General features: G+C 39.4%; 2 pseudogenes; one reads left to right on the forward strand and one right to left on the reverse strand.

Annotated features, from left to right (window-relative positions):
• The first annotated feature begins 1,554 nt into the window (after nucleotides 1-1,554).
• Nucleotides 1,555-12,432, forward strand: LOC117212168 (annotated as a pseudogene).
• A 1,416-nt stretch (nucleotides 12,433-13,848) lies between these two features.
• On the reverse strand, nucleotides 13,849-14,326 carry LOC117212169 (annotated as a pseudogene).
• Between the last annotated feature and the right edge of the window lie 8,599 nt (nucleotides 14,327-22,925).

Raw genomic sequence — 22,925 nt, forward strand, 5'->3', positions numbered from 1 at the left:
CTGGGAGCAGGGATGGTTGAGTTCTTTGTCAAAATTCGCTCGCCATACCCTCCCTCGCGTAGGGCGGAAAAAATTCCGGAATTTCCGTAATGCTAGACGAGAGAGAGAGAGAGAGAGAGAGAGCTTCATAATCGTTAAGCACTGCATCGTCGTAACACGAAATTACCAGGCTGTAAGGGTTGGGCGCCAGTCTGCGCGCACCAACAATGTTGCACGTCTCGTGAACAGGGATGTCTCGTAAACTGAAATACTATTATAATGCGTTTAGCGTGCTCGCACGAGCGGCTATGTTAATTATAATTTTATAATATTACTTCCTGCATATATTATGCCATTAAATTTTCTTTGCTTAGAATTCCCTTAACGGGACAGTGAAAAATGTTCCCGGCACCGGCAACCACTGGGAAACACGATGGCGCATGGCAGAGAGCCAGATAAATATTGCTGCGAATCGTGTAACCTGTGAACATCAGTGTATTCTTCCTGTGTTTCGATAATGAAAACATCCTCGTGTTTGGAATTTATTCGCTAGGCGATAGGCACCGTGTGAATTAAGTGATTTATGACCGAGTTGATGATGTTTCCGTTATTCGGGATTTTGGAATTCTTTTGATGGAATGGTTTTTGAGATTGGATCGACTGATCAGTGAACAACTGATTTAGTTAGCCTTCTTAACTAGATCATCAAAATTATCATGTGATTATCGTAGATTTAAATAAGTCGTCGTGTACAATCAGATCATGTTGAATCTTCCTAATGGAACGATACAAATTGCCATAAATACAGGGTGGTTGGTAACTGGTGCTACAAGCGGAAAGGGGGTGATTCTACGTGAAAAAAGAAGTCGAAAATATAGAATAAAAACTTTTAATTTTTTTTTTTAAATTTTTCCATCGAGACGATCTACAGTGAGATCCGTTATAACGAGACGTGATAAAGTGCACGCGTACCGAGCGAAAATTCAAAGTCGATTTTCTCGAAAACAAAGCCTCAAACGAAAAATTTTTATTCTATATTTTCGACTTCTTTTTTCGCGTAGAATTACCCCCTTTCCGCTTGTACCACCAGTTACCAACCACCCTGTATATTGCAATAAGTTTCTTCAGGTGTGTAACTGATTCGTGGAAACACTGATTCTATCGTTACACTCGTTTCACTCTCTCACGTTTCGCATCAATTTTCTTTGTAATTTTCAATCATAAATTTATAATAATTGCTCTAATTACAACAATTTTCCTCAAGTCCTTAACCAACGAAGATATACGCGCGATATTTACAAAAACTGATTCTACCGTTACATTCGTTTCACTGTCTCACAAACAATGTAATAAAGACAATGATCTTTCTTCTTTTCAATTATAAACTTATAACAACTGCCCTAATTACAACAATTTTCCTGAACTCTTTAAGCAACGAAGATATACGCGCGATATTTAGAAAAACCGATTCCACTCGTCGCTCGTTTCATTCTCTTAGGCACCACATCCATTTTCTTCGCAATTAACCAGTCAAAAAGGGCAATGATCTTCCCACTTTTCAACCATAAACTTATAATGCTTGTCCCCGATTACAACGATTTTCCTGGAATAGCAGGAGCTAATGAAAACGTACATGCGATATTACAAAAACTTCTTAATTACATCCATTTGATCGAGCCATAAAAATTTCAACCATAAATTACAATCTCTTTTCCGCCCTGCAGAGAATCCACTAGGCGCTTAATCATTCCTCCGTTTCATCCTCCATCTTTAATCCTCGAAACGAAAATAAAAGGAAGAAATTACGCTCCTTCAGGTTGCGTCAGCTGAAATTCTCGAGCCGGTTTCTCGATTAGCAAGCTCGAATCAACAGTTGTAGCTACGAAGAGCACGGTATAAATGGTACCGCGTAGAATTACGAGCGGTTATGGCGGCATAATAAAGAAGGGTCGCTCTGCGGATTCGGCCACAATGCCGACCCGCTAGGTTGCGCCTCGAGAATTTGTGGTTGTCGGCAAACGCGTAATTAGTTTAAACCGAGTAACGCGGTAATTAAGCCGGTTTAACTCCTTTATCAAGACGGCGGCCTGCGGCTTCTCGGCCACCTCTTCTCGTCGTCCACGAGAATTCGCCTTCTGACTCGAGCTAGGTGACTTGCAACGCTCGTGGACACATTTCTAAAGGATGAAAGACAACGAAGCTTTGATATCAGGAAGATTCGATATTAATATTTCAGGAGCAAATGTTCCATTCCAGTTGTCTCTGTATGTTTTATTAAAAAAAAAAAAAAGAATCTTGTAGAATGGTTTGTATAAATAAATTTTCAAGAATTTATCATTTTTATGTCGAAATATTTGACGAAGATACTTTCTTTGATATAAGAGAATAGAAACAATTGGAAAATTGGTTAATTAATACCGATGGATTGTTCCTTGGTGATAGGAAATTTGTTTGACTAACAGACTGTTTAATGCATTTATGGGAAGTTTGATAGTGTAAGAAGGTGCATAATACGCGTTATATGCGAAGATATATGAGATATGATGTTCGTTGGATTAACAAAATTTTTCCTCAAGTTCCATTTCTTTTGTTGTGGCGATAAAAATAAGAAATTGCACAAACGTTCGCAGTCTAATTGTTGACAACAGAAAGGTTCAAAATCAACTCTATCCAAAGCAAATATATCGATCCTTTACTTACTCGATAACTTCCGAAACCACAATGTTGGCTGTAAACAACGTGTACTAGCATCTCTTCAGTCTGTTAAATGGAAAGTTTTTGTCGAAACCGCGAGACTAAAATTGTTACTTATCAATTATTCGATCGGTTCGATAACGTCAGAGTCGATTGGCCACGTAATCTCGATACCTGCTTCCGGGAACGAATTAATTCGCGCGTGCGTTCGATTGCATTCGTGCAATTTCGTTCGCTCGATGAAACGAAACCGCTGGTCGTAATTAATCGAGCATCGTTACAGATTGTTAATCGACGATTTAATCCCTGGCTTGTTTTGATGGGAAACGAATGGTTCTTTATCCGTTCTTTAAATATCTTGAAATTTGTCCTCGATATGAAATATAAATGACTATTGTTTCATATTTGTTTTAATCGCATAATTTTCGACTAATTTTTTGATCTTATTTTGTTCATATTGTTTACAATATGTTTCCCATTTATGTCATGTACAGTAAAATGTTAAACATTAGACATTTGTTAATTGAAATTGAATCTGTAGCGGCGCATGAGTTAGAGGACAATTCAAATCACGTTGTTGTTTTGCCTCGGGACATTGACACAGCCTTGACGCATGAAACGTAATGATAAATAAACTCCGGGCAAAACAATGTCGCCGCTACATGTAACCGCCGAATAAAGACGAATTTGAATTTTCTGACTTTCCCCTGACCAGTATAAATAAACGAAAGCGATCGCGGGCGAGTAGTTATTATCTGAGTTATTATCTAAGTTATTATTCTAGTTATTATTCGAGTTATTATTCGAGTTATTATTCGAGTTATTATTCGAGTTATTATCAGAGTTATTATTCGAGTTAGTATCTATCAGTATCTACGAGTATCTTTCTGTATCGACGAGCTATCTACCGAGTTATCGACGATTATCTAGCGAGCATTTACTGTTAATGTGTTAATTAGCTTTTTGTCTACTCAAATCCCTCACCATATCTCGCTGATTAATTTTTTTAATATATTAAATTACATTCTATTAGGTAATCGAGTTAGACCTGGATCAATTATCAGAAATAGATGGGATTCTTAGTAATTTACGTCAAGGACGTCCACGACTTAATATTTGGGTCAATTTGGCTGTAGGTACCTCGAATTATAATAGATATAATAGGAAAGCTACAAGACATTAAACATATTGTATTTCATTGTAGCTTGAATATTACAAACAACATAAAATCGAACATTTCATTAAAATACTTGAATCTTCTTGGATTGATGCTGCTATTGATTATTGTAACTATGAACAAGATCAAATGCGTGCGTTGGATATGTTGGCTGCATATTATGTGCAGGAAGCCAACAGAGAAAAGAATAAAGCCAGAAAGAAGGATCTATTTGCAAAAGCCACTCTATTATATACAACTGCAGATAAGATTATTATGTATGACGAGGTATATATCATTTTTAATATTTTATTTGATGCCCGGAAATATTTATGTATTATTTATATAATACTTCCTTGTGCTATAGAATCATTTACTTGGCAGAGCTTATCTCTGCCTCCTGGAAGAGGATAGGATGGCTCAGGCTGATGCCCAATTTAATTTTGTACTAAGTCAGTCTCCAAATAATATTCCTTCCCTACTGGGAAAAGCATGCATAGCGTTTAACAAAAGAGATTACAGAGATGCGCTTGCTTTTTATAAAAAGGCATTGAGAACAAATCCAAATTGTCCAGCTGCTGTGAGATTGGGGATGGCGCATTGTTTTATGAAATTAAATAACCAGGAAAAAGCGTATTTAGCATTTGAAAGAGCTTTACAGTTAGATGACCGATGTGTTGGAGCATTAGTTGGACTTTCAGTACTGAAACTGAATCAAGGACAGCCTGATAGTATCAAAGCAGGTGTTCAAATGTTATCAAGAGCTTATATCATTGACTCGACTAATTCCATGGTGTTGAATCATTTGGCAAATCATTTTTTCTATAAAAAGAACTACATTAAAGTACAGAACTTAGCCTTCTATGCATTTCAGAATACCGCGAACGAGGTTATGCGTGCAGAAAGTTGCTATCAATTAGCCAGAGTATTTCATGTTCAAGTAAGTGTACGATATAAGTAAGTTTACATATATACATACTTAAAATTTTGAAAAATAATTTAACTATTTCAGGCTGACTATGACCAAGCGTTTCGATATTACTATCAGGCAATACAATTTGCGCCTCCAGTTTTTGTATTACCATACTTCGGCTTAGGTCAAATGCATGTTTATCGTGGTGATGCAGAAAATGTAAGCATAACGTGTTATATAATATTATTATATACTATATATGATAGGGTAAAACTAATAAATTTTACATACACTGTTTTTAAATCACAGGCAGCGAAATGTTTCGAAAAGGTGTTGGAAGTGCAGCCAGATAATTATGAAACAATGAAAATTCTTGGATCTCTTTACGCAAATTCAAGTTCTCAATCCAAACGCAACATTGCTAAAAACCACCTTCAGAAAGTAACTCAACAATTTCCGGATGATATTGAAGCATGGATTGAATTGGCTCAAATATTGGAGCAAAGTGACCATAATGCCGCCTTAAATGCATATGGTATGGTAACTCGGATTTTAAAAGAAGATGTCCAGGCAGATATACCACCAGAAATTCTAAATAATGTTGGTGCTCTACATTATAGGTATGTTTCATATTTCTTTATTTTAATTTATTTTATCTGCTATCAAGGTTAAAACTTATTACTTTATCACAGACTTGGAAACTTTGAAGAAGCTAGGAAAAATTTTGAGGAATCTTTAACGCGTTCTAAAGCTGATGTCTTACACGATCCTGTATACTATAACTCAATTACAGTTACGACGACATATAATTTGGCTCGTTTGAACGAAGCTTTATGTATATTTGATAAAGCAGAAAACTTATACAAATCCATTTTATGGAAACATCCAAACTATATAGATTGTTATTTACGACTTGGCTGTATGGCTCGAGATAAAGGACAAATTTATGAAGCGATTGATTGGTTTAAGGATGTTTTAAAAATAAATAACGAGCACTCAGGTGCATGGTCTCTTTTGGGTAACTTACATTTCGATAAAATGCAATGGGGTCCTAGCCAGAAGAAATTCAAAAGAATTTTAACAAATCCAGAAACAAGTACCGATGCCTATTCTTTGATTGCTTTGGGTAACATTTGGTTGCAAATGTTGCATCAAAGTAGAAAAGATAAAGATCAAAAGAAGCAATATCAAGACAGAGCATTGGCTATGTATAAAAAGGTATGATACTAAAAAATAATAAATCTTTATAAAATGAATTCGTATATACATATATAGATATTGAAATTCATAGGTTTTGCAAAATGATCCTAAAAATATTTGGGCTGCAAATGGAATAGGAGCTGTACTAGCGCATAAAGGTTGTGTAAATGAAGCTAAAGATATTTTTTCTCAAGTTCGAGAAGCAACAGCAGAATTTTGCGATGTATGGTTGAATATTGCGCACATTTATGTAGAGCAAAAACAATTCTTTAACGCTATCCAACTGGTAACTTTCCGTTTTGTATGTAATACGATATGATAACGTTTCGGCATCTATTTTATAAAATATATCTTTTTACAGTATATAAACTGCCTTCAGAAGTTTTATAAATACCATCATGTCAAAGTTTTGCAATATCTTGGAAGAGCTTACTTTAAAGCTGGTAAATTAAACGAAGCAAAATTGACATTTTTAAAGGTGAGCCAGAAACATTGTGTCATGCTCTGATATCGTTAATATTGATTAAAGAATAATAACTAATCAATTTCATTATATCAATTTAGGGAAGAAGAGTAGCTCCACAGGACACTGTTTTGTTATACAATGTTGCACTTGTCCTTCAACGTCTAGCGACACAAATTTTGAAGGATAAGAAGTCCACATTAACAACAGTGCTCCAGGCAGTTTCCGAATTGCGAATCTCACATAAATACTTCCAATATCTATCAACGCATGAAGGTAAAATTTGGCAACTTGCGAAAGCAAAAGCAAGGTGCTGTCAAGATCTTTTATCGCAAGCGCAATATCATGTTGCCAGAGCTAGACAATGGGACGAGGAAGAAAAAATGTTTAGGAGAAAACAAGAAGAAGAAAGGTAATTATATCAACATAATTAGCATATGGAATACATCAAACATCATAATAATGATCTTGTATTAATGTATAGACAAGCATTTAAAATGCGACAAATGGAAGAACAACGGAGACTTGAAGAAATGCAACGACAAAAAGAACAGGAAATGTTACAGAAACGTCTAGAGTACATTGAAAAGACAAAGAACGCTTTGGTATTCGATGCAATGTCTTCGGAAAAACCTGGAAGGAAAGGAAAACAAGCACGCACTGATCAATACGTTAGTGACAGTGATAGTTCTGGAAGAGAGGAAAGTCGGGAGGAAGCTCGTAGACAAAGGAAACGCAAAAGAAAAGCAAGTGAACGTAAAGAAAACAGGGTCAAGGGTAAAGTAATGCGCAAGAAAAAAATGGGGAGTGGAGAAAGTGGTAAGATAGTATTTCATGATCTTCGATTATACGCGTCATTAATTTGCGTTTTTCAAAAAATATATATTTTATTTCGCAATATTCAGGTTCAGAAAGTGATCGACTCAAGCCGAAACGTGGAAGAAAATGGATTATTAAGAAAGACAGAGCATTTTGGAAAAGTACAGCTGAGACTGCAAAGGGAAAGATGCCTTTATCGAAGGAAATTACATCAACGAGCGAATCTGATAGCGATTTAGGAGGTTTTAAAATTGCCAACCGGTAAGGATCATTCATTTTATGAGAATGAGGTGGTTTATTATACGTGTTGGGTGATTTATTAAAGAGATCAGTGATAAAATTGTAATAGTTAGTGTATATTAAAATCACTTTAAGTACAAGTACACAGATAGTGTATGTCGGTCGTTATCGTCGCTCGCTCAGTGCTACTGTTCAACTTTACCCTCGTTATTCGACTGTATAACTCGCTATAATCATTCGCTATAATGATTCGCTATACTAATTCGCTATACTAATTCGCTATACTGATTCGCTATACTAGTTCGTTATACTAATCGTCCTAGAGGGCATGTTCGTCTATCGACCGATAGTATCACAAAAAGATTAAATGTAACTCCGGTTGACGATTACAAATAACGGCGATAATATTTTGTCCGGAGTTCGTTTAACTTTGAACCTAGCCAACCAAAACTACGTTGACTCATGTGCCGCTACAAGAATATAATATACTGAGGTATGTAATAAATAAATTAATGGCGTCGTTAATTTGTTTTTCAGAAGTGAAAGCCGTAACGAAGGTCACGTACGCAGAAACAGACGAATTATTTATCACTCAGAAGAATCCCGTGCATCGAAATCTAGGTCTCGTTCCAGATCGAAATTTAGAAGCCGTTCTAGAAGTAGTTCACGATTGGGATCACGATCACGATCACGATCAGGAATTCAATCTCGATCCGTATCTCGTCCACGGTCTAGATCTCGTTCAGGTTCCAAGTTGAGAAGTCAATCGTGTTCGAAAAGTCCGTCGAGATCCAGATCCGTTGCAGAGAAAAGTGGTTCACGCCCGACATCAAGATCAGGGTCGTGGAAGAGGCAATCGCGATCAAGATCGCGTAGTGGTTTGAGGAAAAGTGAATCGCAGCCAAGATCAAGGCCGGGTTTTGTAGTTAGTGCACGATCAAGATCGGGTTCTGTAGCTAGTGCACGATCGAAATCAGGCTTTGTACGTATTGCACGTTCGAGACCGGGATCTATAGCTAGTGCACAATCAAGATCGGGTTCTGCAGGTAGCGCGCGATCAAGATCGGGTTCTCCAGCTAGTGCACGATTGAAATCAGGCTCTCCACATAGTGCACGTTCGAGATCGGGATCTGCAGCTAGTGCACGATCAAGATCGGGCTCTCCAGCTCGTGCACGATCGAAATCAGGCTCTGCACGTAGTGCACGTATGAGATCGGGATCTGCAGCTAGCGCACGTTCGAGATCGGGATCTGCAGCTAACGTACATTCGATATCGGAATCTGCAGCTAGTGCACGTTCGAGATCGGGCTTTGCACGTAGTGCACGTTCGAGATCGGGTTCTGCAGCTAGTGCACAATCAAGATCGGGTTCTGCAGGTAGCGCACGATCAAGATCGGGCTCTCCAGCTACTGCACGATCGAAATCAGGCTCTGCACGTAGTGCACGTTCGAGATCGGGATCTGCAGCTAGTGCACGATCAAGATCGGATTCTGCAGCTAGTGCACGTTCGAGATCGGGATCTGCAGGTAGCGCACGTTCGAGATCGGGATCCGCAGCTAGCGCACGTTCGAGATCGGGATCTGCAGCTAGTGCACGATCAAGATCGGGTTCTCCAGCTAATGAACCATCAAAATCAGGCTCTCCACGTAGTGCACGTTTGAGATCGGGATCCGCAGCTAGCGCACGTTCGAGATCGGGATCTGCAGCTAGTGCACGTAAAAGATCGGGTCCTCCAGCTAGTGCACGATCGAAATCAGGCTCTCCACGTAGTGCACGTTTGAGATCGGAATCTGCAGCTAGTGCACGATCAATATCGAGTTCTGCAGATAGCGCGAGATCAATATGGGGCTCTGCAGATAGCGCAAGTTCGATATGGGGTCCTGTAGCTAGCCCACTACCAAGATGGGCTTCTGCAACTAGCACACGATCGAAATCAGGCTCTGCACGTAGTGCACGTATGAGATCGGGATCTGCAGCTAGCGCACGTTCGAGATCGGGATCTGCAGCTAACGTACATTCGATATCGGAATCTGCAGCTAGTGCACGTTCGAGATCGGGCTCTCCACGTAGTGCACGTTCGAGATCGGAATCTGCAGCTAGTGCACGATCAAGATCGGGTTCTGCAGATAGCACAAGTTCAACAGGGGGTTCTGCGGATAGCTCACTATCAAGCGGGGGTTCTGTAGTTAGCGTACGATCAAGAGCACGCTCTGCACGTAGTGTACGTTCGAGATCGGGATCTATAGCTAGTGCACGATCAAGATCGGGCTCTCCAGCTCGTGCACGATCGAAATCAGGCTCTGCACGTAGTGCACGTATGAGATCGGGATCTGCACCTAGCGCACCATCTAGATCGGGTTTTCCAGCTAGCGCACAATCGAGATCAGGCTCCGCAAGTAGTGTACATTTGAGATCGGTTTCTGCAGCCAGTGCACGATCAATATCGGGTTCTGCAGATAGCGCAAGATCAAGATGGGGTTCTCCAGCTAGCGCACTATCGAGATCAGGCTCCGCACGTAGTGTACGTTTGAGATCGGGTTCTGTAGCTAGCGCACTATCGAGATCAGGTTCCGCACGTAGTGTACGTTTGAGATCGGTTTCTGCAGCTAGTGCATGGCCATTATCGGGTTCTGCAGATAGCGCAAGATCAAGATGGGGTTCTCCAGCTAGCGCACTATCGAGATCAGGCTCCGCACGTAGTGTACGTTTGAGATCGGGTTCTGTAGCTAGCGCACGATCAATATCGGGTTCTGCAGATAGCGCAAGATCAAGATGGGGTCTTCCAGCTAGCGCACTATTGAGACTAGACTCCGCACGTAGTGTACGTTTGAGATCGGGTTCTGTAGCTAGCGCACTATCGAGATCAGGTTCCGCACATAGTGCACGTTTGAGATCGGGTTCTGTAGCTAACGCACCATCGAGATCAGGTTCCGCACGCAGTGTACATTTGAGATTGGGTTCTGTAGCTAGCGCACTATTGAGATCAGGCTCCGCACGTAGTGTACGTTTGAGATCGGGTTCTGTAGCTAGCGCACTATCGAGATCAGGTTCCGCACATAGTGCACGTTTGAGATCGGGTTCTGTAGCTAACGCACCATCGAGATCAGGTTCCGCACGCAGTGTACATTTGAGATTGGGTTCTGTAGCTAGCGCACCATCGAGATCAGGCTCCGCACGTAGTGTACATTTGAGATTGGGTTCTGTAGCTAGCGCACTATTGAGATCAGGCTCCGCACGTAGTGTACGTTTGAGATCGGGTTCTGTAGCTAGCGCACCATCGAGATCAGGTTCCGCACGCAGTGCACATTTGAGATTGGGTTCTGTAGCTAGCGCACCATCGAGATCAGGCTCCGCACGTAGTGTACATTTGAGATTGGGTTCTGTAGCTAGCGCACCATCGAGATCAGGCTCCGCACGTAGTGTACGTTTGAGATCGGGTTCTGTAGCTAGCGCACCATCGAGATCAGGCTCCGCACGTAGTGTACGTTTGAGATCGGGTTCTGTAGCTAGCGCACCATCGAGATCAGGTTCCGCACGCAGTGTACATTTGAGATTGGGTTCTGTAGCTAGCGCACCATCGAGATCAGGCTCCGCACGTAGTGTACGTTTGAGATCGGGTTCTGTAGCTAGCGCACCATCGAGATCAGGCTCCGCACGTAGTGTACGTTTGAGATCGGGTTCTGCAGCTAGTGCGCGATCAATATCGGGTTCTGCAGATAGCGCAAGATCAAGATGGGATCTTCCAGCTAGCGCACTATTGAGACCAGGCTCCGCACGTAGTGTACGTTTGAGATCGGTTTCTGCAGTTAGTGCGCGATCAATGTCGGGTTCTGCAGATAGCGCAAGATCAAGATGGGGTTCTCCAGCTAGCGCACTATCGAGATTAGGTTCCGCACGTAGTGTACGTTTGAGATCGGTTTCTGCAGCTAGTGCACGATCAATATCCGGTTCTGCAGATAGCGCAAGATCAAGATGGGGTTCTCCAGCTAGCGCACTATCGAGATTAGGTTCCGCACGTAGTGTACGTTTGAGATCGGTTTCTGCAGCTAGTGCACGATCAATATCCGGTTCTGCAGATAGCGCAAGATCAAGCTGGGGTTCTCCAGCTAGCGCACTATCGAGAGTAGGCTCCGCACGTAGTGTACGTTTGAGATCAGTTTCTGCAGCTAGTGCACGATCAATATCGGGTTCTGCAGATAGCGCAAGATCAAGATGGGGTTTTCCAGCTAGCGCACGATTGAGATCAGGCTCTGCACGTAGTGTACGTTTGAGATCGGGTTCTGTAGCTAGTGCACCATTGAGTTCAGGCTCCGCACGTAGTGTACTTTTGAGATCGGTTTCTGCAGTTAGTGCGCGATCAATATCGGGTTCTGCAGATAGCGCTAGATCAAGATGGGATTCTCCAGCTAGCGCACGATTGAGATCAGGCTCTGCACGTAGTCACGTTTGAGATCGGGTTCTACAGCTAGCGCACGTTTGAGATGGAGTTCTGCATCTAGCGCACGATCAAGATTGGGTTCTGCAGCTAGCGCGCGATCAAGATCGGGTTTTGCAGCTGGAGTACGATCGAGATCAAGGTCTCCTGGTGGTTCCAGAAAAGTAGCTTGGCGATCAACGTCAAGATCATAATCAGGATCAAGGAGTGGTTCACAGTCGGGGAGACGTATATCAAGAAGCAGAAGCCGATCAAAATGTAAATCTGTGTCAAGATCTAGATCGCGTTCCGGCTCACGGTCAAAGAGTGGCTCTTGAAGTCGCAGCGCTAGTGGATCAGCAAGGTAAATAAAAAGAACATCAAAATACACTCACCGAAACGAAATATAGCTCCCGTGATACCGTGATGGCCACATATTGCGTTTATTTTATTCCAGCTCTGCTACTTTAGAGTCGAGAAAATCAGTTTTGAGCAGTGATGTTGGTTCCCGCCATTCGAGTACAGATCGAGGAGGTGGCGGCGAAAGCGAATAAACGCGGAAAATCCAACCTTGGATTACTTTTTTAAGAGCCAAATTTATAAAAATGAAATATATATAACTTTCGCGATATATTTGTTAACACACGTTTGAAAGGACCGTTCGAATTGAAACAGGATTGTTACGCTAAGATGGCAATTGGCAATCGTTCGAGCTTACGAGTAGCTTCGATTTATCGATCGCTAGAATTAAACGATCTCTAGATGGAGCGACTTCAGTGTTTCGGACGTAATATTTCGGACAATTGAATATTTGTTTTATGTTCGAGAGTTATAAGAACACCCCGTAGTTTTAGTCGAAACCGTGTGTTTATGTTCTTCACATTGTATTTAAAGCGAAGTATTATTTCACGATACAAGGTAATTTTATGTAAAATTATTACGATTTTATCTAGTTCAATGTATAAACCGTTTTGCTTTCTAATTAGTTATCTGTTGATACTTTGTATGATAAACAAATAGTTTTAATTGTTATTGTACACTCACATTGTTTAATATAAAAGAAGATATGTTAGGGTTGTGTTAACAACCAACGTATTGTTTTATATCAAAAATTATAAATAAAAGATTATAAAAATTGACGTTTTTATTATGTCTCTCTGAAATGTATTACACAATTAAAATATTTTATATATGCACGATTGAAGTTTTTTATGTATCAATAAAAACAGTTACATGAAACAAATGATTAAAGTTTTGTAGAGGTTAATAATATTGGTGCCACTTCATATGTCATTACGTTGTCATTACATATTATGTTCAACAGTCAATCAACTTAACAACGTATTTATAATGCTTTTTAATTCAATTTTTTCTACTAGACATTCATCTAGATCGTCTGAACTCCTTTCTGGATATTTTCGATCCGGTTTCTAGAACACATTTATAATTGTCTTCTACTTGTATACCTGCATGTTTGGTACTTAGAAGGAGGACTCTTACGTTAGGTTTACTTTTATACGCAGTAAGCGTGCAGTTTTCTGATTTATATAAATTTGAGGAAAGCAAAGTCATCTTGTCCTTTTTTCTCTTGAGCATTGAGTTTCATCTTTCCCCATACAAGGGAAACCATTCAAAATATGTTTTGTTTGGACGTCAACTGCAAACCAAAATTTAATGCCAAATTTATGAGGTTTATTCGGCATATATTGCGTAAACCTGCATCGGGCTTTCGTTGGAAATAATTGTTCATCTATTGAGATATTTTCATATGGCTTGTAACAAGCCTGGCTATTACTTATAAGTCTGTTCCATATTTCGGATATCAGCGCAAATTTATCTGTTTGTAATCTTTCGGAGGCTTTCAATGATCTCGCTTCATATGCGTCCCGGGCATATAGAATTCCTAGAAAATTACGTAACTTAGCAACTGTGATTGTCCGTCTTTTTTCAAAACTCGATGCGCCTCGGTTTCAGTGCAATCTTTTATCTGGTTCCATTATGTGTCTGCCAATTATCAATTCGAAAGTACTAGTTACACAACCCGACATAATATTTCTCTTAGCACAGCCAGTAGGTCCTGCGATATCCTTGAATATCATACGAACGGGCGTCCTACCTCTAGATCCGCCTGCTTTCAGTTTTATCCACTGTGTCCCATCAATCGCAATTTCAATTTCACCCATTACATTTTGGGATGTGCTTGGAATGCTCGTCGTTTCATCCTCGGAGTCAGAACTAGAAGAAAATATGCATCCTTTTCTTGTTACGATACACTTTCAAGAAGTTTTCCTCTTCACTATCCGAAGATCCTTCTATCTCTCCACTTTCAGTGTATTCAGAACTTTCACTGTCAGCTTCGCTTTGGCCTAATTCATATCGATCTTCTTCGGAGGTATCCTCAGAACAATCTTCATTGATATTGACAATTTTGTTCAATATCTTATTATATTATTATCTTATTATATCATATATCTCCTGAATTTACTCATGATTGCTAGAAAAGGTGGATTGGTTAAAAAAAAGAAAATACTGTGCCCAAATTCAATTATCCTATTGTAAATAATTACAATAAGCGAAGACAATAATGGGAAATGTCTACAATAACTGAAACTTTTGCACACTGTCTTTGAAAAACGATTTGTTTATGAAATCAGCTAACTCGTCAATTTGACGGGTTTCGTAGAGATAGGTACACTACATACAGATTTCAAAAATTAGAAAGCCTAGAAAAAAATAATTGTGTGTATAAATTCCTTAGATGAAATGATTAATGTACGATGAAAAATGGTTTAAATTAATGCTATGGTTTTTGGGATGTTTCATTTCGAAGTTTGAAATCCGTCAAATTGACGGGTCCCGTAAACCTAGTGTTAAACATCTTTCTTTCCTCAGGGAGGAAGATTAAGGTATTAAAATAAAATGAAAAAAATAAAAAAATTGCTGCTTTTATGCTGAGAGAGAAATTACTCGAAATATTCTCGCTGAATTTTTCAAGCACTGTGCTTTGCAATAATTTTACGGTAGAAGAAATACGCTCGTGACCCTTCTTTGCACGGAGAACACAATTTTCCCTGGAGATGGTTTTCGGGAACAGAGAAATTCGAATCGAATTTCGTTGCACACTGGCTAGAATGTTCATATTTATGTAAACTACTAGTCGCCCTCCTTTTCTCTATACTTTTCTCTGCAGACGCTCGCAAACTTACGTCTGAAATGTTTAAATTTTGAACAAGAATTCGCCACAAAATATTCCTTTTCTTTCCCTGTACATTTTCCAGGACTGTTGATACACACGTGTAACATATATGCGTAACAAATAGCATTCCAATATTTTATATATTTATCGCATCCAGGTTGAACACGTAGCACGAATTTTACATTTAACATCGCACATTTCATATCATGTCCAAACTAATTTCCTAATAGTTTACCCTGCTACCTAATAAATTTAATAGATTCCTATCACAACGTGTATATTAGGTTGTCTGGAAAGTGTCTTCCTTTCGCAAACGTGTTTTTTACAATACACCTTCATACAAACGTGAAACAAAGTCTGTGAAGTGTCGTGGTGTTTATCTCAACAGAACAAAATGGATCGTATGTAATTCGACAAAATAATATAAAACAAAAAAAGAAAGATTGTGCGTCTATTATTTCCTCATAAAACGGAAGAAACTTTTCAGACAACCTAACACTTTCATATGGAATAAAATCAGCGAAAATATACCGCTCAGAACGAAATACTAAACATGTAGCTTCAATATTCCAACAACTCTAATAATTCGCTGTCTATCACATTTAATATTCGCAAGCTATAAACGCATCCCAAACAGCCACGATCAGACCGTAATTAGCCTACCCTAACTTCAAACAGATTCACGTCACGGATTAACCTCTGCACCCTTGCTAAACCTTGCTTTTAATGGACGTCGAACGAGAAAGGAGCAGAAGATAAAATTGCGAGAAACCAGGCTGCGGTAGAATAAAACAAGAAGTCTCTTTTAGCTTCTTGGGGGAAAATGCTCTTTCGAGAAGACCCGGGGACCGAGAGAAAAAGCACTCGTCTTTTCACATTATGCCGGATGGATTTTCGTCTGTCCGACCACAGTTTCAACGAGTTCTTATCGCGGCCAGCATCGCCGCTACGCCGACGCGTACCATGGGTTTTCACGAGGACGTTTCGAGTGCCTTTCGCCAGTTTTGAGGTCTCGTTTGAGGCTGACGATAGAACGCGCGAAACGAGGGAGACCGGCCACGTTACGAGCCTTAGCCAAGTGAATTTACGCGCCACTGTTACGTACCTTCGCGTTTCCCAAAGTTTATCCCTGACGAAATTGCTCGACTAAAACGTGCCGATAAGGTTTTAAAAGCCTGATAAGCCCCGTAAACGCTGGCCGGAGCCGCGGCGAATCATAGAAGCGTTTAATTCTTCGCTTTTAATTTCGCCGTTCGACGAAATGTTTATTCTTCTGCTTTATGGTGGATGCGCCGCATTAAAAAGTTAAAATCCATTAGGGTGGCTTAGGAAGTTTGCTATCGTTTAATTAGTACTTTGCCTTCATCGTTTCTCATTCGTGTATATTAACGTAAGGGTATTATGTTTCATACATAATACTATGGTATGTAATATAATAATATAAATATGTATAATACATAATTAATGCGATTAACGTTTTAATAAAAAAAAAATTTCGGGATTGGGGTCGAATTTAGCGACGTATTTAAATACTTTTCCTAATTATGTTTCAAAATTTCTTGCTGTCAAAAAAAGAAAAATTCTTTTAAATAGAGGCCAGGTGACAAGAAATAATTGAATGCGAAGTTATCGAATTCAAAGGTAATTTTTCGTTAGAAATGTTAGAAGGCAAATAAAAGAGAATGGATGGAGGAACGTAATCCAAAGTGCCGTGGAATTCTTTTAGTCGACTATTTACCAAAGAAGATTAAAATAAATGTTTCCTGATACAATATGTTTCACTTCCATGGAAATGGAATTTTCTCCCCCAGAGATCGAATTTTTTCGTAGAAAATGTTTCTTCCGATACCTTCTTCCCACTTTGAAGCAAACAGCTCGACATTTGTTTACCATTCCTTTCATAAATCTAATTGAGATAAACATACAAAATTATCTTATTTACATTCTGTTTGCACATAAACGAACGTGTACGATTAATAAATAGCATCAAATATTTTTCTCTTTGCAAAGTACGAAGAATTCTGATACACGATCGATCGTTACACAGCGACCTGTGATAGTTTTCGTACATCAAAAAATGTTATAAAATTTCATAGCTTTGCACAGGTACTAATTTACATACTTACTACATATATATACTGTATAGCCATATAAATATAGTTTTATTTCAATAAAAATAGTTAGCCTTTTCATAAAGTGTACAAAGGCTTTTGTGGATAATTATAACTGAAAGGATATAAGATTTCCAATTCAGCTGTTAAATTCGTATCTTCCTAAATTCTTCGATCGACAGGGACGAGGGAGAAAGAAAAGCGGAAGCTTCGTTGGTAATGAACGTGCCAATCCGTCTTTAATCCAAGGCTTCTATATCGATCCGGCCCGTGAGAAGCACGAAACTTCGATCAGGTGCTATCATTGGGGAAAAAAAGTTTTGGTCCAAGCCCGGCGGTCTTTCGAACTCTTCTCTCTCTCTCTTTTTCTTTCTATGAAATTTTCGTATTTGAGGCGAAGGTTGTTTAACTTCGAACGTTTGCCGCGAGGATACGAGAATTTATTTCGCTAGTTTTAAAAGAAAAGCTACAATTTTCGTTCAAATCACGCGTAACGACAAAAAATTATCTGCAGCAATTTCATTGGGAATCAGCTTAGCGTTCTTTACGCTTCTCTTAGTAAACTTCCATTACAAAATTTTTCGTTCTGCTTATCATAGATTTCTTTTTCTCTGCTAAAGGGAAATGTAGCTTCTGTCGTAATAATATTCAACAGCAGAAAATCAAAAGTTAGCTAACACGAACTTTCCTCGCTTCATCAAATTCGCAATATCGTTTACGCTAAAACCGATCCATCATTTCTCACCCTCGAAACAAAAAAAAAAAAAAAAAAACTGAAAAGGGGGAAAAGAGAGTTTATCAACACACCCTGAATCCCATTCCATTCCCCGTGTCCTCGCCTCAATTTGTATTCAAATTCCCGAATTTCATTCGCTGCCACTTCCGTAACTACACGAAGGCCCGTTTACCATACTGTATACCCGAAGGAGTTTCCTCGAACCAAACAGAACTCGTACACAGCTCGCCTACAACGTTTGTAGCGCGTTTTGCACCCCCTTACAAAGTGCGTTTCGCTTAAAAACCTGTCACCAGCTAGAATATTTATTCTCCAAAGTCGAAGCTCGCTTTCTCTATTGTGTAGTAATGCTCGCTTAAATTTCATTGAACAAGTATCGATTCCGTGCTATGAATACCGTGCAACCGCCTCTCGACAACGAAAGAGAATGCATCTGACGAGAACAAACGAGCAAGACGTAATACCTTTTTGCTTACTATCCCTTGCAATAAGATTTCCATCGAATGGAATACACAGCACTAAGCCGATTAGAAGTGCTGAAGTTTTCCTGGAAAATGCGGAACGTCACGATATTGTATAAAACATACGGCAAGATCACATTATGCCGATGTGAAATAAATGGGAGAAATAATATAAATTTTGATGAGGGGATGACAATTGACGAATTACTCCAGTTTCTGCATTTTCAATGTTCCCAGCAATATTTTGTCTGTTCGTTATTCTTTGCTACATAACAAACGAAAACTCTGATTTCTATTTTCCATTTATCTATCTATTATTATTAGAATTTAATTTTACTAGGTAGTGTCTTGTTACAAAAATTTTAATATACAGTAGAGCTTCGGTTATCCGAACTAAATGGCAGACAAAAGGGTTTGCGGATAAAGGAATTTCAATGCTAATACAGTACTTACTTTCCCGATATTCATCTTCATGTATATATTTAAAACAGAACATAAATGTTAATAATAGCAATGCAAATAATGAAACGAAGTATAATTCGATTCAAGATTTATGCTATGTAAAGTTACCTTCCTTTCCCACCTCCTACCATCTTAACTCTATTTTTAAAGTCTCAGATACTTCAAAACCTCGAGGAATATCATCATCGCCATTATATTCATGTTTCAATTCATTAATCGAGCCGTAATACAACGATGGTATTATGGTCAATTGAAGAAGATTCATCAGATTGAAACCGTTCTATCACGTCGTTATCACAATCACCTAATTGTTGTATTATATTCAACGCAGAAGGAGTTTCTTCCGCATCTATCGTAATATTATCTTTCATTTTTTCCTCCGTGTCTCCAACGTATCTTCCATGCTCTTCTTAGCGCCACACATTTGACGTCCACTCAAGCATATGCCAGCACATAACAGTAAACTTTAAACATAATTGCTTGTATCATCTTCTCGTCGGTAGTATCGTTGATCGTCGATAGAAATTTTTCTAGGAGATCGAGCCTTTCACGCGCGAGACTTGTTCGAATAATGGAACATTCGCATAATGAGAACTCGGATAACAGCAGTTCGGATAATCGAGATTCTACGTATTATTATATTTTGTTAGCCAAGTTTGTGTTAGATTTACAGGGATAGTATTGGGTTGCCAACTCAACATTTACCGCCATCGTTATTAGGTTCGAGTTGCACTGGCTCAAAGATAGTCGAAGTTGGATCATCGAAATCGAGACACCGAGCATCGTCTAAGTCAGATCATTTGAACATAAGCGAAAGAATTACGGTCGATTTCGGACGAACGCCACTACGTTGCTGTACTTCTCATCCTTTTCCGTACACGGCCGATTTTTATTTCCCGTGACGTCGCCACGCCGGAGCGCATTACGATCGAACGACGGTTTGTTCGGTCGAACACGCATTTTCGAACACGTTCCCGTACCCTTACACGGAACTTTTGATTTACGCGAGCACCATGGAATTCCATGAATGCGAAATGTAATCCTCTGGCCGTTCCTCTTTCGGCCCCTTCCTACACCGCTTCCATGATTCTGTCCCATCGCGTTCCTACGTCGCTATATTTCTGGCAGTCGACCGGCCCACGGAAACTTCGCCTTTCAATCGGCCCAACTGGATAACAAACGACGTCGAGCCGTCTTCGCGACGAAATACGACGTTTACCGATGGTTCCCCTGTCTGTTCGCTCTCTTTCGCCAAACATATCGGTTTGATGATAAAGTTTTGCAGGAACTTGCTTGCTAATGTCTTTATAAGGCTGCTTGTTTACGATGTGAGGCGAGGAACGAGGTGTGGTTGGATCTGGCGGGATTGGATTATTTGTGTTGGGTAGTTTTGGCGATAAGAAGCATAGGGTGTGTTCACTGTATAGGAAATATCTATCGTGATAGGAAATTTTGTTCAGGGAGAGAGGAGATTTCGAATTAAGAAAGTAAAGAATTATTTGAGAGGTCTCGTATTGAAAAGTATCGTGTACAGAATGTATGGTAGTTTTAATAAAAATTCTTTTTAATAATTTGAGATTTATAAGGAACAAATCAAGCTGAAAAGACGAAATATTATCTACGAAGTGGTAGAAAAATTCCTTTACAAAAATTCTATAGCTAAATGCGTGGAATTTATGACCTCCGATTAACTATCCTTCGCGAACGATCCTTTCGTGAAAATTAAACCAAACGTAAACCCTTTAATCATCCGTCAATTAAGAAATCCTGCACGACAGAAATCATTGTGAGAAGAACGAAGAAAACCCGATGGGATCTGAGAGGGACAGAAAAGAATTAGCTGAGAAACAATTCCACGCAAATTAGTTTAACGAACCGAATTCAGCGAATAATTAAAATTCCCGCAGAAAGAATTCGTCCATTGGCATAATACGTCTCTGTGGGCGATTCTCGCAGTTTTTTCTTCGCCAGTAGAAAAAACACCCACAGAAAACTGTAAAGTTCGGTTAATGGACATCGAGAGTCCGCATTTAGGATGCATCTAATTGTCTGTCCCGTTTCCCTGTCGTTTTCCGTGGCTCTCAAAGTGTGATCGTCGCCAAAGGCATGTTCTAAAGCGAAAAGAAGCGAAAAAAGAAAGATAAAAGCAGGATGACAGCTTTGTGTAAGATACAGGTGGATCGTGGGAAGCAAAGCTGCTGCTTGGTAAAAAGTGATATCATGGTTTTACGAGTTTGCTGGTAATCAAAGTGGTCTGCCGAGTATGCTTCGTTCAAGAAAATGTAATATAACGTGTATGTATTAAGCGTCGAGACTGATATTCGTATAATTTTCTATAATACGATGCAACTTGACGTGCGCTGGAAATTATTATTTTTATTGCGTGCATCTAATTTTCATCCACATCTGGCGAAGACTTTATTTGATAACGTGATTCTTCCGTTCAATGTTATTATTCTCATTAGTTCAGCTTTTGGCCATACCGTTTAACAACATAATTCTTGTACTTAACGTTACTCCCCTTAACGCCAGTTAATAATTTTAATTCAGCTTCCGAAGAATTTATTCGATAACCTGGTTCCTTGTGTTCAAAAGCATTCTCTTAATTGCACGCTCGTAGCTTTATTTCCGCTTTTAGTAAGCTCCGCGTTACAATATAATTGTTGCGCCTGAAATTACTCTCACCACATGGTCATAATTTTACTTCATTTTCTACTGACTCTGTTTGGTAACGTAACTTGAATTCTCACGTATATCCTGCGCTCCGATCGAGTTTCCATAGATTATATTTAAGTGCAGCAAATTACTCTCGAACGTTTTAGCCAATTAATAAACTGCCACGAATCATTAACAGAAGATCGTATATTATATAAACAGCTTGCAATCACATCGTTTTAATCGTAGCGTTCGTTTCCTGCGAACTTATTTAAACGACGAAAGCATTTTCCGCGGCAGCGCGATTCATTGTTAGGCAATTAAATGGCCGACAAAATGGAAGCAGAAACTTTCACTGCCGTTTTACATACGAGTGTTTTCTTTTCTTTTTCCTCCTCTTCTTTTTATTTTTATGATCGTGCAGTAACAGCAGAACAGTTCGACGTAAATGTTAACCGCGGCACGAAGGGGAATAGGAAAGCCTTACAGCCCAGCGTGTTTAAGTCGACCAAGTGGAATACAAATGGAAGTAAAATGTCCGCGTAGCTCTATTATTGGCCGGGCCATTGAAATTTTATACCGGTTCGATGCATATTAAAACGCGGAATTATCCCTGGCTCGTAACTTGGCAAAATAATAGGGCTCGAGTGTTCGACGTCGAGTACCTGCACGCGTAACTTTCAATCACGATTCACGTTTTAATGCGTATCGAACGCAACAATCGTTCCACGTTCTTTTTGCGATACCTGTGATACGAGGTGATTTTATTTTATTGTATTTTCCGTTCCGTTTTGTTTCGTTGATAGTTTCTAAACGCGGTTCGCTACCAACGAAACACATAGTCGCGGAAATGGTCACGCATGGAAATATCTAAAAATCGGAAAATAATCTATTTCCACGGTGCAATTTCGATGAAACAATATCAGGGGAAAAGTGGAAAACAATCGGAACGTGTTTTAGCGTAATTGCAGTATTAACGAATAAAGATATTCGTTATATCTATTGGCCGTGATACAATCGTTTTCGAATCAACGTGTGCTTTTTTCTATCGTTGAAAGATTTCCTATGTGTAGAAAAGATACGACTATTTTTATAACAATTTCTAATCAAAACGTTAATGAAAACGTATTTGTCGCTTTATATTCACAATCTTTCAAAGTAAGTAAAGTACGACAAATGTATTTTTAGATCCTATTCGTCAAAGAAAAAGTACTTCTCGCGAACAACGCGCGGACAATATTCTTTTCACAGAAAATTTACACGGAAGACGCTCGCTACGCTACGTTTATAGTTTAATTTACAAGCAAACGTTGCTGCGTTTACACGCATGGTATCGTATCTGAAAAGGATCAGCGAACAACAAAATCTCTGGGATCATCGCGATGCTTTCAAACATTTCAGCGTTCTTTTCAGCGACGATTTCTTT

The sequence above is a fragment of the Bombus bifarius genome, unplaced genomic scaffold (assembly GCF_011952205.1).
Source record: "Bombus bifarius isolate JDL3187 unplaced genomic scaffold, Bbif_JDL3187 scf7180000008285, whole genome shotgun sequence".
Lineage (NCBI taxonomy): Eukaryota > Metazoa > Arthropoda > Insecta > Hymenoptera > Apidae > Bombus > Bombus bifarius.